General features: G+C 33.7%; 1 protein-coding gene across 1 annotated transcript in view; it reads right to left on the bottom strand.

Annotated features, from left to right (window-relative positions):
- The window catches only part of LOC111000676 (fizzy-related protein homolog), a 56139-nt gene that overhangs the window by 32240 nt on the left and 8251 nt on the right, over positions 1–15648 (bottom strand). The window lies entirely within an intron of this gene.

Below are 15648 nucleotides of genomic sequence, written 5' to 3' on the forward strand. Positions count from 1 at the left end.
CCTGTCAGAGCCATATGCTGACACGCGCCGTGTGAATCATTATGTTAAATTAGAATATCTGGGGGTATTGTGAATATGGGCAATTATGCCAAGGGCTTTTATTAATGTTAACCTACTTGGCTGGCACAAATTTATAAGACTTGTTTGATTAGATGTAACGGTAAGACTTTTATTTTATAGAACACTTATAGGATCCTCACCTGATGTTATGTGAAACCAATGCATGGACACTCAATGACAGAGGGCTCGCTAATGCGTTGCCGGCATTGTAAATAATTAGTACGCTCGTATCAAGAAGGACCCTAAGTCGTATAGGATCGGAGAAAGCTATTTTTTCTTATGTTATAATTTGTGAAATTGAAAGCACACTATAAACAATTTACATTTTATTTACAGTTTACATTGTAAATAAATTTTTTGACTCAATTCTAACCTAATTTAATTAACTGGGAACTGAGACAATAAAATTTATATCATATTTTTTGAAGAAGTACAAAGTTATAGTAACAATATTGTTCTGAATAATTTACATTAGATTTAAAGTATACAATTGCAATGACCCATCTGAGAACAAGCGAGACTTCCCACCATTACCTAGCATTAGGACACTTTCGCACGCGTCTCGCCATAGTAACAGCATTTAAAGAATAAAATAATTAAAATTCCATCAATTATCATTTCGCCACTGTGCTTAGAAGTCTACAATGCACGTCTGTATGATTCACTGTGCGAGTCTGAAGAACACTGATTCACCCGTTTAAGTGCCTTTTAGGTGCAACCATAACTTGCCACTCCCCGATAACAAGCTTGTAATCTTTCGCATTGTCCAAACATGTTTACATCGCTACTGCATTGTATTTTAAAAAGTTTTACGTGTTATCTGTAGTTCAAATATCTATGAAACAGATACACAGATTTATTTTAAAAATGCACACTAACGAAACAAGAGAACACACGACATACAAAAACACAACAAATGTATGGGCATCAATGACAAGTGTGCTCAACTTTAAAATGCAAACATAAAAGATAATAAACTAGATTGAGAAATGTTAATATGTAATTTAATATATTTCTACTTTGCAAATGTATTGTGATGTAGACATGGAGACAGTAATAAAATGGATCTACTTCGCATATATACTAACTTATTTTCGCAATATAACTAAGCGTCGTATACTGTAATGATGATAAAATATCTCTAACCAATAAAACTGCCTTCATTAGAATTGGTTGGTTTTTCTGAATATTTATAAACAATTATGTGTATGTAAAAAATGTGTAAACAACAAACGGTTAGTACAACCTAACAACAATAATGCAGGTTAAAAGGAGAGCCTTTAGACTGGTACCTGGGTATCTAATAGAGATGAGATGAGAAAATAGAAGATATGACCATACACCACCTATCTAATGTATTTTGCACTCAGGTAGTCGATTATTTATTCATTGTTGCACATACAATTAAACAAAAAATTGTGTAAGAGGTGGCCTTATCGCTACGAAGCGATCTCTTCCAAGCATCCATAACTCCAGTTACAGTAACAAAGGAATAGTAAAAAATAGGGCTAGTATCGTTTAATACATTTACCAATGTATAACACCAACACAACCAATTTAGGCTTAGTTAAATAAATTAAATCACAATTAGTTAAATGTATTAAATACTTTTTGTTTGTTTGTTCCCTATTCTAAATCTTTTTCTAGTAAAATGTATCATATATTCCATCTTTGGCTATATGTTCAGTGTATTTGTTTGTAATTATACATAATTTATGTTAGCTGTAGGATTACTAAATAAATAAACGTCTATACTTTCAAAATTGATTTTACCATTATAAACTCATTGCACAAAGAAAGGGCAGCGAACAAAGCTAATTTTAAACCCTAAGCTCATACCGGTTCTAGACCTGGGTCAACTTCCTAGTACTTTAATATCTATTCGAGCATTTATAGAGGATATTCACACCGCAGGAGCAATACCCGACGGAGATAAATCTTTATATTCTAAGAGAGTGCATTCGAGTTCAAATGCACGTACAGAAACTGTTTAAATATAACTCTTTCTTCAGAAATTATTGCTTTCTAGTAACTATTCTATTTCTGTAGTGTCACTTTCATTCTTCTAATTTTAATGGCTAATAGTTAGCTATACTAGGAATCGGTAGTCAAGGAAAGTATACATTAGGTCACATGAAATAATAAAAAAATGCGTAAAGTACACAATATGTCTGAGGTGAATCTTTGTAAATTTATTATTACTTAGGTAAAATCCCAAATAGATGATCATGTACCAGTCAGTATATAATCCATGTATGTGTATATCTATATTCACACTATTTGCACATTGTACACGTGCTTTAGATTATATAAATAAATAAAAAAATCTGCGTTTACAGCACATAATTACCATCTAATCACTCTCTCTCAATCGGTCTCTCCCTTTTCTTCGACAAAAACGTTGCACATCTTCGTAACGTTTTATCCGTAAAAAAATTACCCTCATGCGCCTAAAGAGGTTTCAAAGATTCATGACATAAATAGGTTGTGCCAAAATCCATCTATCACTAGTTGCTGTTTTGGGTAACTAGATAACAATTAGTCAGTGGTACAAGGATCATGTTTAAACTGTTTTTTGAGAAAAAGTAGGTTTAGTGTTACAACTAATCAAACAAGTCATTATGTATATGTATATGTGGGTGTGCGCGCATATATTTGACAGTATAGCAAAGAGTTATTTGAGAGAACCAATTTAAAAACATATTAATGATGTAACCCACGTTCCGATATTACCTACAAATGAAAGGCGTTTTCAAAAGTTTTCTCGTTCAAAGAAAAACGTAATATTTGACTGGAGAAAGAAAATAAAAACCAGTACTGTCGTAAGTAATTGTGGAGAGCCTCTTTATATCTGCTAAGGATTTATCTAAAGTCATTTCCTTTCAAGTTCATCGCACCGACGGGAGCGAAATTGCATTTAGCTAAGACCTAAACGTCTTTTCCCAGACGAGAACTGGTTTATAAAATTGTATAGCTGTTTTAATTTGTAATAATCAATTTATTCAGGCAATATTACGCTAATTAATTTAGTCTCTGTATATCAATGTAAAAAATATACTGCCAATGATGTATAACTAAACATCGCAAATATGTAACAAATGATTTCAAATGGTACTGTACTCTGACCGGATTCACAAGAGTGCCTAGTTTTATTATTTAGATTACACCTTATATCTTTAAGGAAGGAAGATATTTTTTATTTTGTAGAAGAGCAGTGTTGGCCTAGTGGCTTCAGCGTGCGACTCTCATACCTGAGGTCGTCGGTTCGAACGCCGGCAGTGCACCAATAGAGTTTCTTTCTATGTGCGCATTTAACATTTGCTCGAACGGCGAAGGAAAACATCGTGAGGAAACCGACATGTCTTAGATCCAAAAAGTCGACGGAGTGTGTCAGGCACTGGAGGCTGATCACCTACTTGCCTATTAGATTTAAAAAAGATCATTATTAGGACTTGGCCTCAGATTTCTGTATCTAAAGATGTTGTAGCGCCACTGATTTATTTATTTTAGAAGATACAAGGATAACAATACTCTTTAGTAAAGTTGTGTATCATGACATTTCGAGGTATCAATAACTCAATCATAAAATAATTATTTGCGTAAACATGGACTATTCTTAGAAAAAATGTTAATAATTGAATATAACAAAAAATTTGAAATTACATAATTAAATTCGCAAGCAACGATTTGACAAGCGGAAATAGCCCAGTGTTCCGGTTAATCAAATTACCATTTCTAACATCCAGACACAAGTTCAATCACACTTCCTTCCTGAGGGACTTTCCATACAAGGTGTGTGGACGTTACGCGGTTTGGTATGATACGTGACAAACAATCATAATTAATTCATAGCAATACCAAATTCGTCAGCGCACCACGGATGCGAATATATGCCGAAACCTGAATACATAGAGCTGTGTATCGTTTGTACTTTTCAAATAAAAACCGCCTTCGCCAAGGCCTCTCCACCTACGTGGCAGCCCACATCCAATTGGCCGACAAATTAGGTTAGATTCGTTAGGTATTGAAGTTAACCGCTGGGTAAAACTAAATTGCTACGCACCCAACCTGAGAGCCCAGGAGAATCTGCAACGAGTCAACAACTCCAATTTCTCATTATTATTATTATTATTTTATAGAACAGGGGGCAAACGGGCAGGAGGCTCACCTGATGTTAAATGATACCGCCGCCCATGGACAGTCTCAATGCCAGAGGGCTCGCGAGTGCGTTGCCGGCGTTTTAAGAATTGGTACGCTCTTTTCTTGAAGGACCCTAAGTCGAATTGAATCGGAAATACTTCAGTGGGCAGCTGGTTCCACAAAGTGGTGGTGCGCGGCAAAGATTGCCTTGAAAAACGCGCAGTTGTGGAACGGCGAACGTCGAGGTGATACGGGTGGAATTCGTATTCTGCCTCGACGTCCGATGATGAAACTCAGCTGTAGGTATTAATCCGAACAACTTCTCTGAACACTCTCCATTCATAAGGTCATTAGAAATAATCCTACTCATTTAATATGATAATGACGTACCTTATGCAAAAACGTTAAAAACAAAAGCATACACTGTAAAACTTATCGTTAAAAAGATTTTATATTTCCTTTCGTTATAATTAAAAACGATAAAGAAAATGGAATAATTCAATGGGTTATTAAGTTAAAGGGCGGAAGTGTTTTAGCATAATCCTATATTATCAATGTAAATATACAATTAAAACAAAATCATGCCACGCTTTACTCAAGACTATGCTAATGTTATACGCCCAAACCCAATAACTAAGTAAAAGTAAAAGTGTGCAAATAACCAATCGACAGATTGTACACGACGGATAAAGCATGGTAGGTCGGATCGGTGTATGAAAATGACAGTTGAACTGTGCCAATATCCTATATAAAGATTTTATTTTACACCCGTTTTTAAAATAATTAAAAAGCAATTTGATATGTTTTAAACATAGACATATATATTTTAAGTTTTTGTAAGACAAAAATAGATTGTGTATCACAAATAAATGACAAAACTTTACCTATGCTTTCAATGAAAAGCAAATGCTTTCTCTTGTTAGCAGAGCGCTTACAACGGAATTCAGGAAGCTTTTATTAAAGCGCGGATGTAGCAAGTACTTTGTTACGCAACAATACGCCCTAGCGATTACGAAAGCATTTAAAATTAGATCGCCCTTAGAAAGTTAACTGTTATCTTGACACTTTAACAAGTGGAGTGGAATTACAAACTTATCACGAAACGTAACCTTGATTTCATTAAACTTTACAATATAATAAAAATATTTGCATATATTACAAGTTACTATAGTTCATGAGATGGACGTGTTACTATTGAGAAATATGCATATAAATATCTATAACATATTTTAAACCTATACGCTCGTGATAAACGTTGATATAACTGTTAGTTATGTCTTTGTTAAATGGTAATAAATTATTTCTAAACCCACAATTACTTCGACGCGTATACACGCTTCTCGTTAACAATATAACAACTACGTTTGATTATTATACAAATATTTATATTAGGTATCGCTTGCAAACTTCGTAACAGCCAGAAAAGCAATGTTTTATTTTAAAGGAGTACTTTTGTAAAAAATAATATTATTCTATTAATGATTATTTGAATTAAACATTATAATATTAATACTAGCTGCGAACTTCTTTTCTCCTCAATGCCTAGCCTACTAATAATAATAGTAATAAAAATTATAAATTCAACAAATCACAAGTTTTTTAATAAAGACTTATATTATTATATTTTCTCCAGTACAGTATTGATATTTAAAATTGCGCATAGCCCCAATCTAGACCTACCTAGATTTCAAATACCTGTTTACTAAGTAAACTGCAAGCGATAAGATGTGATAGCTATCGAGTACATGTGAAACGTTTGTTTAGCACATTTTATTATTTTGTGAATTTTAATATCGAGTTCTGAAGATAATAGACAATTTATAAGTTTAAAGATCTTAAGGTTTAATATTATTAAATCGAACTAGGATTCTTTGAGAAAAGAGCGTACCAAGATAAAAGGCCGGCAACTTACCCACTAAAAATGGGTGTCTATGGGCTGCGATGCTCTTTTTGGCCGTTGCGCAGGCTTGTTTGCCCCCCTATTGTATAAAAACAAACGCAGTCTATGGTTTTATGCGTCACGTATTGTGTTTGTGTGTGTCGTTGATTTTGAGGTATATCCGTTACTTGGGCACATAGATAAAAAGTAATAAAAAGCCGACTCGGTAACTGAAAAAAAAACGATTCAATTAAGTATTATCTGTGTATTGATATCAAATAAATACGAAACTGATAACATCATTTTTTAAAGTCGCTTAAATGATCGATGCAGCCATGGTTGACGACGTCTCACCAGGCTAACTTCATATAGTTAGTAACTATTTGAATCTGTCGACATATGATTTATATGAAGTATTTTTTGTCGGGATTATGTTAATCTTTACGAATCGTTTGGTTAAACATGTAAAATTTTAATATCTAATAAATGTACTTAATTAATGGAATAATAAATTATACAATCACTAGTTACAACAAACTTATTAACATCTGCAAGTTGCTTGCACAAGTGCTTGCTTGTGTATGGTACTGCGGCCATTTTGGTTTTGTTATGGGCCTAGCAAGTCGGTCTTGTACATAATATTGATATAATATATTAACTAATTAGATAAGATTTATTAACTACACCCAATCTTCATATTAAAATTATAGTATTTGTCGTTGAACTTTGAACGAAGTAGTAGTCAGTAGGAACTTTTACTCCCGTCCAACTCTCTAGTGTTGGAAAGTCAGACAAGTACTACTGGCTTCAACTACGGACCTCGCCAAGTATCATTATCAGGTGCCAAGTTGATTTGTGCGTGTAATACTACCGCACGTATTTTCATACGTTTTTTAAATTTACACATTTGTGCAAAGCAAGCGGCAATTTCTTTTTGTAATATAGTTTTTTGAACTCTTCTATTGTTGGAGGAACCCACTCATGGTTCATTTGGCAAGTACACGTGCTACTGACTTCAATCGTTTTACAATTTGCTATTGTTTCTCCGGCCTGTTCATAATAGCTCGGTCACCCGATAAGGTGCAATACCTATGGGCCCTATAGCTTTGTTTACAACTAATACGTGTTTCACGATATTCCTATCGACTTGTTTTATGCAGTCATAATTAATTTATTGGTCTGTGTTGTAAAGGAGTTGCAATCGTTTTTTTAAAATTGTGGTAGGCAAAGTACTTGCACAATAATTGTTTGTTGCGCGGCGATGAGCGAATCGTCTGACGTAAGTTAGTATTAGAAAATTATTCTTGAATTGTACGGCAGGGATTTTATATGAAAAAATAAAAAGTTTTTGGCCAAAAAGTAGCCTTTACCTTAATTTGATTAAAATCTTGAAAGAAATTCTTCAACTTTTCGAACCACATCAAACAGTGTACAATGGAATTCTTATCATAGTTTTAATTAATGAAGAACCATAGATTCGTTATTTGTTGAGATAATGACTACCATTGTTCGCTGATAAGTAGGGTCAAAGAACTCAAGGGGAATGCACCGTACAAGATGCAGGCTGCAATGCACTTTCTATACCGTTACTGACCTCGGCTAGAGCTAGGCGATCCTAATGTGAAAGTACCTTGTGATTGGAGCCAATTCAATTGGCAACACAATTGAATATTTCTAGCAAATATATGCCCAGTCAAATGGTACTATGCCACACATAGAAATAGTTGACCCGGCAAACGATTTTTTTCATACCTAGGATTTTTTAGTTTAATAAAAATAACTATACACTAAAAATAATAAAAAGGGGTTGATCGTCGGTGAAAGTTAAGGGTTGTATGTGTTTTTGTATGTTGTATCATAAAAACTAAAATGTTTGTTTAAAATTACAATTCTTTAAATGTAGTTTTCACTTAGGGTGCAAATAACTTATCTATGTAGTAATACTAATAATTAAATATTGATAAATAGAAAATTAATCAAATTCACAAAGTTCGCTCCCTGTGGCTGAGTATAATAATATAAGTCTTTATTAAAAAACTTGTGATTTGTTGAATTTATAATTTTTATTACTATTATTATTAGTAGGCTAGGCATTGAGGAGAAAAGAAGTTCGCAGCTAGTATTAATATTATAATGTTTAATTCAAATAATCATTAATAGAATAATATTATTTTTTACAAAAGTACTCCTTTAAAATAAAACAGCATGCACTGCAAGAAATTGTATATTCTGCATACAAACGCATTACGATACGTACAGATGGAATTAAGTAGAACGTCGCCAGCGAAAATCTATTCAACGCGTTGACAAACGAGAAAAAAGAAAAATGGAAACCTAAATGCGGTGCACTGACCTGCGGACTCGCTTCGCTACTGCTACCGATTTTCTTAAAGGTACCATCAGCAAAAACATTCTAACCCTCAAACTATTCTTTACGTTCAGCCCGCACAAACACGTCTCTAATGACAAATCAGAGTTGTCTTTAGGTACTTACGAAATACATTACAGTATCCGAGAATTAAATAGAGATATAAAGAACTATGTAATTACAAAATGTAAAACACTAGATTGACGGTAATAAATCATATATTTTGCTGACAGTACATTATTTTGTAACGAATTCGTTTCGCCGATTCGAAATATTTATCGAGAATTACACAATTTTGTATAAATTGTTTAAACCAAAACAAAGAAATAGGTTACCTACGAATCTGTCAGAAAATGACAACATGGCACAATCATTACATTTTAAATTATTTCTTAAATAAGGAGCTCAAATACTCCAATGAGAGGTGACCATTTCTAAACTATATCTTGCATTGGATTCTGTGATGACCATATAAGTACTCGCCGGACAAAACGAATCGTGACAACCAAGTCTGAAGTTGTATTCATCGTCACGGCGTTAGGTATTCAGCATTTGGGTGCAATGAACCAGAAATCGTGGTTGATTACTTAACATAGTTAAATGTTAGCGAAAATCCTTTTTAAAGATAACGTATGCGTTTTGCTAGATAGTGCTTATCATTCCACTTGTCACTATGTAAACGAATCTTTAAGTTTTACGTAGAATTTTATTATGCACTTTAATACTTCAGCTATATATGGTAGAACCTTCTTATAACGCGATTTTTATCCCCCATAAACCGCCGAATTACCTTCCGTATAACGCGGAGATTTCTCAAGTTCAATTTCCATAGAGTAAATGATTTGCCATTTTTAGTTTTGCGTACCTTTGCACCTTTTTCAATTGTAGCTGATTCTCAGACATACTGAATATGCATATTAAATTTCATAAGAATTGGTCGAACCGTTTCGGAGGAGTATAGGAATTGTGACACGAGCCTGTTATATATTAGAATATGAGACATTCGACAACCAAAAAACAGGTATCTATACTAGACATAGCCTTTTACAGAAGAATCTAGATGTTTCGACACGGTGATGTCAGCGCGCGGCTTTAGTCCCGAATTTGACATCAATTGATTACTCTATATTGTTAAACCTAGATCCGATCCGTTGACAACTGATTTATGCTCGCGCGCAGGTGTCAGAAACAAAAACACTGCCATCATTTATCACATAAAATACCTAATGACAATTGGAATTGTCGTATCCGGGCGTGTAATCGATCGAATTTAAATAACAAAAAAACGTTCTTAAAATCTGTATCCACATTAATTATAACGCTACTGTTTATTATATCCAATTATCAACCACGCCCCCGGCTTCTGGTTTTACGATACAAGATCATTTTCAAATAATTAATTTTTAAAGAGGTTAAAAATACTAGACCAGTGAAAGCTTGAAGTCATTTGGACCATCCTTCATTTAAAATTGAGCTTGCGACTGTCATCCCTGAGGTCGCATGTTCAATCCCAGGCAATACAGCAATGGACTTTCTATCTATCTGCGCATTTAATATTGGCTCGAACGGTGAAGGAACACCTCGTGAGGAAACCGGCTTGCTTTAGCCCCAAGGCGACGCGGCGGATCAGGCACGTAACGAAATCTGAGGCCCAGAACTAAAGAGGTTAAGCACTACTGATTACTTTTTATGACATGGGTTAGTCTGATCACAATCTCTAATATAAAAAAAATTATATACTCTGAACCTCAAGACTCAATAGAAATGTGTGGTCTAAAAATTTTGTAGCGCCACTGATTTACTTTTATTTATTTAAAATTTACATAAATGCGTCATAACTAAAAACAAATTATCGCTCACGCTAGCATTTTGAAATACGAAAGCCAAAAAACATTTATAATATTTATTTAACGTTCAGCGACGTATTGACACGACTCTCAAATTATTGACTTAACTAATAAAAAACCTGGTTTAAACAGCTAACAGTTCAACGAAGTGCTTCCAAAAAACTTATTACATCTTACTGTGCCAAAAAAACTTGCGAATCTATTTTTGCTAGACATTAGACAAATTCAAAGAGGCTTATGCGAAGACAGCATATCAGATTTAATAACAATGCATATTAAATCGATGACATGGAATTGGAACGGGCAAAAACTTGCGTCTAAATATAAGAAACAGATTCTGTACTTGACATAACATCAGCTCACACAGTGTGAACAAAATACATCTTTAAATTTAGTAATTAATATAAAAAAGACAAAATATTGGACGATTGTCGTGGTTAAATCGTCGGATTTACGCCCCGAGAGTTGAGTTGTATTTCCTAATACTTAAAAATATTTATTAAATTTCAATTTAATATAATTTTATTTAGGATGGCTATCTCGCTCGTATATAAGTATTAAGTTTCTCATGTACATAAAATAAATTTTTGTAATGAGAAATAAACTTATTTTTGTTAATTTTTAATACCTATCACTTCGGTTTCTTTTTTTTATACATTATGTATACATAATATAGAGGGGCCTGTTTTAGAATGGTTAAACTAAACGACAACAAAATACAGTCAAAAATGTATAGACAAATGCAGACACTCTTTAGCCCAGCATCCCAAATTGGTCCCAGCATTTTATAGTACCTAAATATGGAGTGAAAATATCCTCTATTATTAAAAGCTTAGTTAAGGAAAACGGTTCCTGGGTCAATGGGATATTGACCCAGGAACCGTTTTCCTGAACTATTTCATAATAAGCAAGCAATAAAATTTCTCCACCTTGCAAAATCATACGTAAAAATGCTAAAAAGCTCCAAGCATTACACAATTGATATGCATCGTCATACGTATCAGCTGATCTATGGGCGAAGGTGAAGGCTGGTCAAATCAAACAAGTCCAAGCATGTATACTTAGAAAAAATACCCAAAAAACGTATCCGAAGTGAATGACATCACTGATTGATGCAGCCATGTCATATTCAAATTTGGGCATCGATTTAATATAGCCAGACATTTAATTGTTATGTATTTCGTCTATCATAAAAATGTAAATTGCTTAGCTATTTGCAATTTTTAAATCAATAATTTTTCTTTCACGAATTTCAACACATTTTTAGGTTTACCACCAAATTTATACTTACATATAGTTTCGACTGTGTATTTGCGTGTTTTTCCCACGAGAATGTAAGTGCGTGCTCCTACTTCATTTATTTACTTAAAGATGTTATGTGGAACATAGTGTAATTGTTGCAGCTCCTTACAAATTTTGGAAAACATAAAGCTTGGCGATTAAAAACAGTGGCGGATAGTTTATTGCCAGTTCTTCTCGTTGTTCGACGTTCGAAGTTCATAAATGTACATTGTGATACCTTACTATCTATTGTGATAACTTCAATACTTTGTTGGTTATACTCGATTTTTATTCGAAACATAGTTCCATTAGTTCCAAAATATCCATTCCAGAAACCAACATTTCCATACAAAAATATATCGCTGTAGTATTAACTATACAATTTCCCATACTGTTCGCTAAAGTCCAGATCGGTTACATTGGTTAAGTCTAAATTATTACCGAGCCAGTACATTACGGCCCGTCAAACGTGGCACTAGGATTTATACGCTCGTTGTGTGCACAAATGTCTTGCGCAACATTGTTAGTCAAATGCACGTTAAAAACTCTGTTGACTCAGCTGATCGGTACGTTGAACCTGTCGAAACAGGTAAAAATCTCACTGAAAATTCCGCCCTGATTAAAATTCACGAGCGTAATCATTGAATCACAGTCAGCTGATCTCACATGTCACGGCGATTGAGAACTTGAATCAAGGCGTTTATTAATTACGTTTGCACGTGTGGATTTTAAAAGAACAGTCTCAATTTTTTTATAGAACAGGGCGCAAACGGGCAGGAAGCTCATCTGATGTTAATTGATACCGCCCATGGACACTCTCAATGCCAGAGGGCTCGCGAGTGTATTGCCGGCCTTTTAAGAATTGGTACGCTCTTTTCTTGAAGGACTAAGTCGAATCGGTTCGGAAATACTTCAGTGGGCAGCTGGTTCATATAGATGATATTAGTTCTGTTTCAAGTACTTACTGGTGAAAGTCACCAACAATTTAGTTTTTCTTTAAAATATTAAAATCGTTTGTTTAATGTTTAATTTTAGCTTCTGTTTTGGTTCAGGCTTGTTTCCGTTTCATTTTTTGTTTAGGAATGTAATATATTATAGCTTTGTATGTATATATATATTTGTAAACTGCTAAGTGTTATCTTTTATAATATGTACACATGTATGTCGCTGTAAGATTACTTATAAATAAAGCCTTTGACATCGAGTAACAACCTTGCACTTGAAGCAATTAGCCAATTCTGTTAATGCGGATTACATAAGTTATCCAGTTATGACAACTCGTTTCACGCTTTTCGATCTTAAGGTAATATTTTGACATATTTCTCGAGTTGGTGGATAAAAATTATATAAAGTTCATAGGAAAACAAACCTTAACCTTGGTCAGAACTATGTTTCGCATAGTCATGGTTTAAAATTGTAGATAATATAACCTTATGTTTTATTTACGAATATCACACATTTTTAGGACTGAATTAAAACGAGTTAACAATTATTAATTTGAATTTAGAATCTTTCGTGTGTACTTTACAACGTGGTCACGAAATGTCGACAATTATAAAGATGAAATAATTCTCATTTTCTTACTAATAAACTGAAAACTACTATATTGAGCCGATTTGAGAATACTTTAGCCAAATGTGGGCCTAGCAACAAGGTCAATGATATATATATTGGTAAAGAATAACAATAATTAACTGTCTCAAAGTCAAAGTAAAAATCATTTATTCATGTAGGCAACACATTGTACACTTATGAACGTCAAAAACGTAAAGGAAATGTTTCTAATTTACGTTTTCTGCCAGTTCTCAAAGGCGTAGAACGGAAGAGAACTGGCAATAAACTCTCCGCCACTCTTTCTAATCGCCAGTGTTTTTTGTTTTACAAAATTAAATTAAAAAATCATCTATTAACGTCAAGAAAGAAATATACATTGAATTTTACAAGTACACACACGTAAGGACCATTACACCATGTTCCACATGACATAGTATCTATAAATAAAGTATTAGGCTTACTGTTCGTCTGAAATGATTATGGTAATTAAATTCCGCGTTTAGCGTTTGTTGTCAAACACAACCTAGGAGCTAAAATATGCCGACAGCAAATATTAGTATGACATCAGCTCAGCTGATTCGAAGTTGAAGGCTGGTCATTCGAAAAGGCCATCAGACCATACCCTGAGCAGGCCCCAAGTAGCCAAACGGAGGTGTCAATTGTTTGGCCAAAGATGTTGACAAATGAGGAGGCTTAATAGGTTAACAATATCATCATTACTACGGTTTTAAATAACTTTTGTTAGGGGATATTGCGAATTTATTCTTTTAGATTTTTCTCAAGAAAAATAATAATATGAAAATCCTTACAATAACATGCCCATGTGGAACAGGCTGCCCGACTCCATACGATTGGCTTCCATCATCTTCAGTATCATCTTTTAAAACTCATCTATATAAACATTTCCTAACCTTATCAGATCAATCGTGACCTGTTAAATTCTTGTATTTCCTCTTCTTCTGTTTTGCATCGCTATTCGCTATTTATTTATCTTCCAGGCAACCACTATTCATGATTTCTTAAGATTAGCTTCTTTGTTTTTAGTTAGTTAATATTATTAATATTCTATTTTTTGTTTATCTCTAGAATAAGTTTCTATATATAAATATTTTTTTATATATAAACTCTAGGTAGCACTTGCACTCATATTTCTTTTTTTAGGGTTGCCTGGCAGAGAATGTTTATTAGCGATAAGGAAGCCCTTGCAACCCTTGTAATTTTTATGTATTGTGTTATTTGTGTTTTTTATCAGTATTATAAGTACAGCAACGTGACGACAAAGTGTCAATAAATAAATGTTTTTGTCTTAGAAAAAGGGATGGCATACAAAAGGCGAATGCTATATTTGTTAATAACTCTGAAGTACTACACACGAAACTCGCCGTTTCTAGTAACATAATAAAACAAACCGATTTTATTTAAAAAAAAAGACAAAATACTGCTAAATAATTGCACTCAAAGTGTTAATTTGTGAATTGCAAATTTGCATTCGCCTACATGTTTGAACAGCTGCAACACAAAGCATTGTTTATACATAAAATTACCAAATAATAAAAAAGGCGATACATAGGAGCCGCTTAGTGTAAACTTTTTGACGTAAACGTAAAATGACAAGTTGGCTAATACCATCATAGTGTCACTAGATGGCATTAATGCGGCATTTGTCTTCAGTCATATCAAATTGTCAGCTGTCAACTTGGTTTGACAGTCTTTCGCTAACGACTGGAAGAAATCAAAGGGATTTTTGAAATGAGTTTAAATTTAAATAAATAAGGGCATTAGTTCCGGTTCGTTTTTTGTTTCCAACGAAACAACATTTAATATTGATTGATAAATAGATGATAAGGCGCAAACACGCTCTAAGTGATTAGTATATATATATTATATACAATTTATTGCTTTGAATAAAAGAAACCCGGCAACATTTTATTCAGTAAGTACTTATAAAATTAAAAATTAAAAAGTTGTATTATCAAAAAACAAGACAGATTATGGTCTATTACATGTAATAATTAGTTTGTTATTACTGTCATTTCAAATCAAGCCTTGGCGTAAGTAGTAAAACGTTATCAGACTCCCTAAGTTGGCAAAGGTCGCGTTTTACGACTGCGATAGTCATTTACTACAACATCCACTAATCAAGACGTAATCAAATATATATTACAACCCGCGAACTTGGCACCAAATCTGGGTCAAATATTATTATTTGTATATTGTGTTATTACTTTTTATTATGTAACAATTTTTATATTAACATTTTCAGTCTCCTTCCTTCGTTGGATCCAAGGGAGCGTTCAAGTATTAAGTCACGCAATTTTTAAAAGGCCTGCAACGCACTTGCGAGCCTTCTGGCAACGGGAGTCTCCAAGTGGTAACACTTAACTTCAGATGAGCCTTCTGCCCGTTTGACCTTCATTGTGCCAATCTCACCCTTGAGGTTTGAACTCCAGCGATGCATCCGGAAACATTCTATGAGCGCATGGAACACAAAAGAAGGTGAAAGATCGTCAGGACACTGG

The sequence above is a fragment of the Pieris rapae genome, chromosome 2 (genome assembly GCF_905147795.1).
Source record: "Pieris rapae chromosome 2, ilPieRapa1.1, whole genome shotgun sequence".
Taxonomy (NCBI): Eukaryota; Metazoa; Arthropoda; class Insecta; order Lepidoptera; family Pieridae; genus Pieris; species Pieris rapae.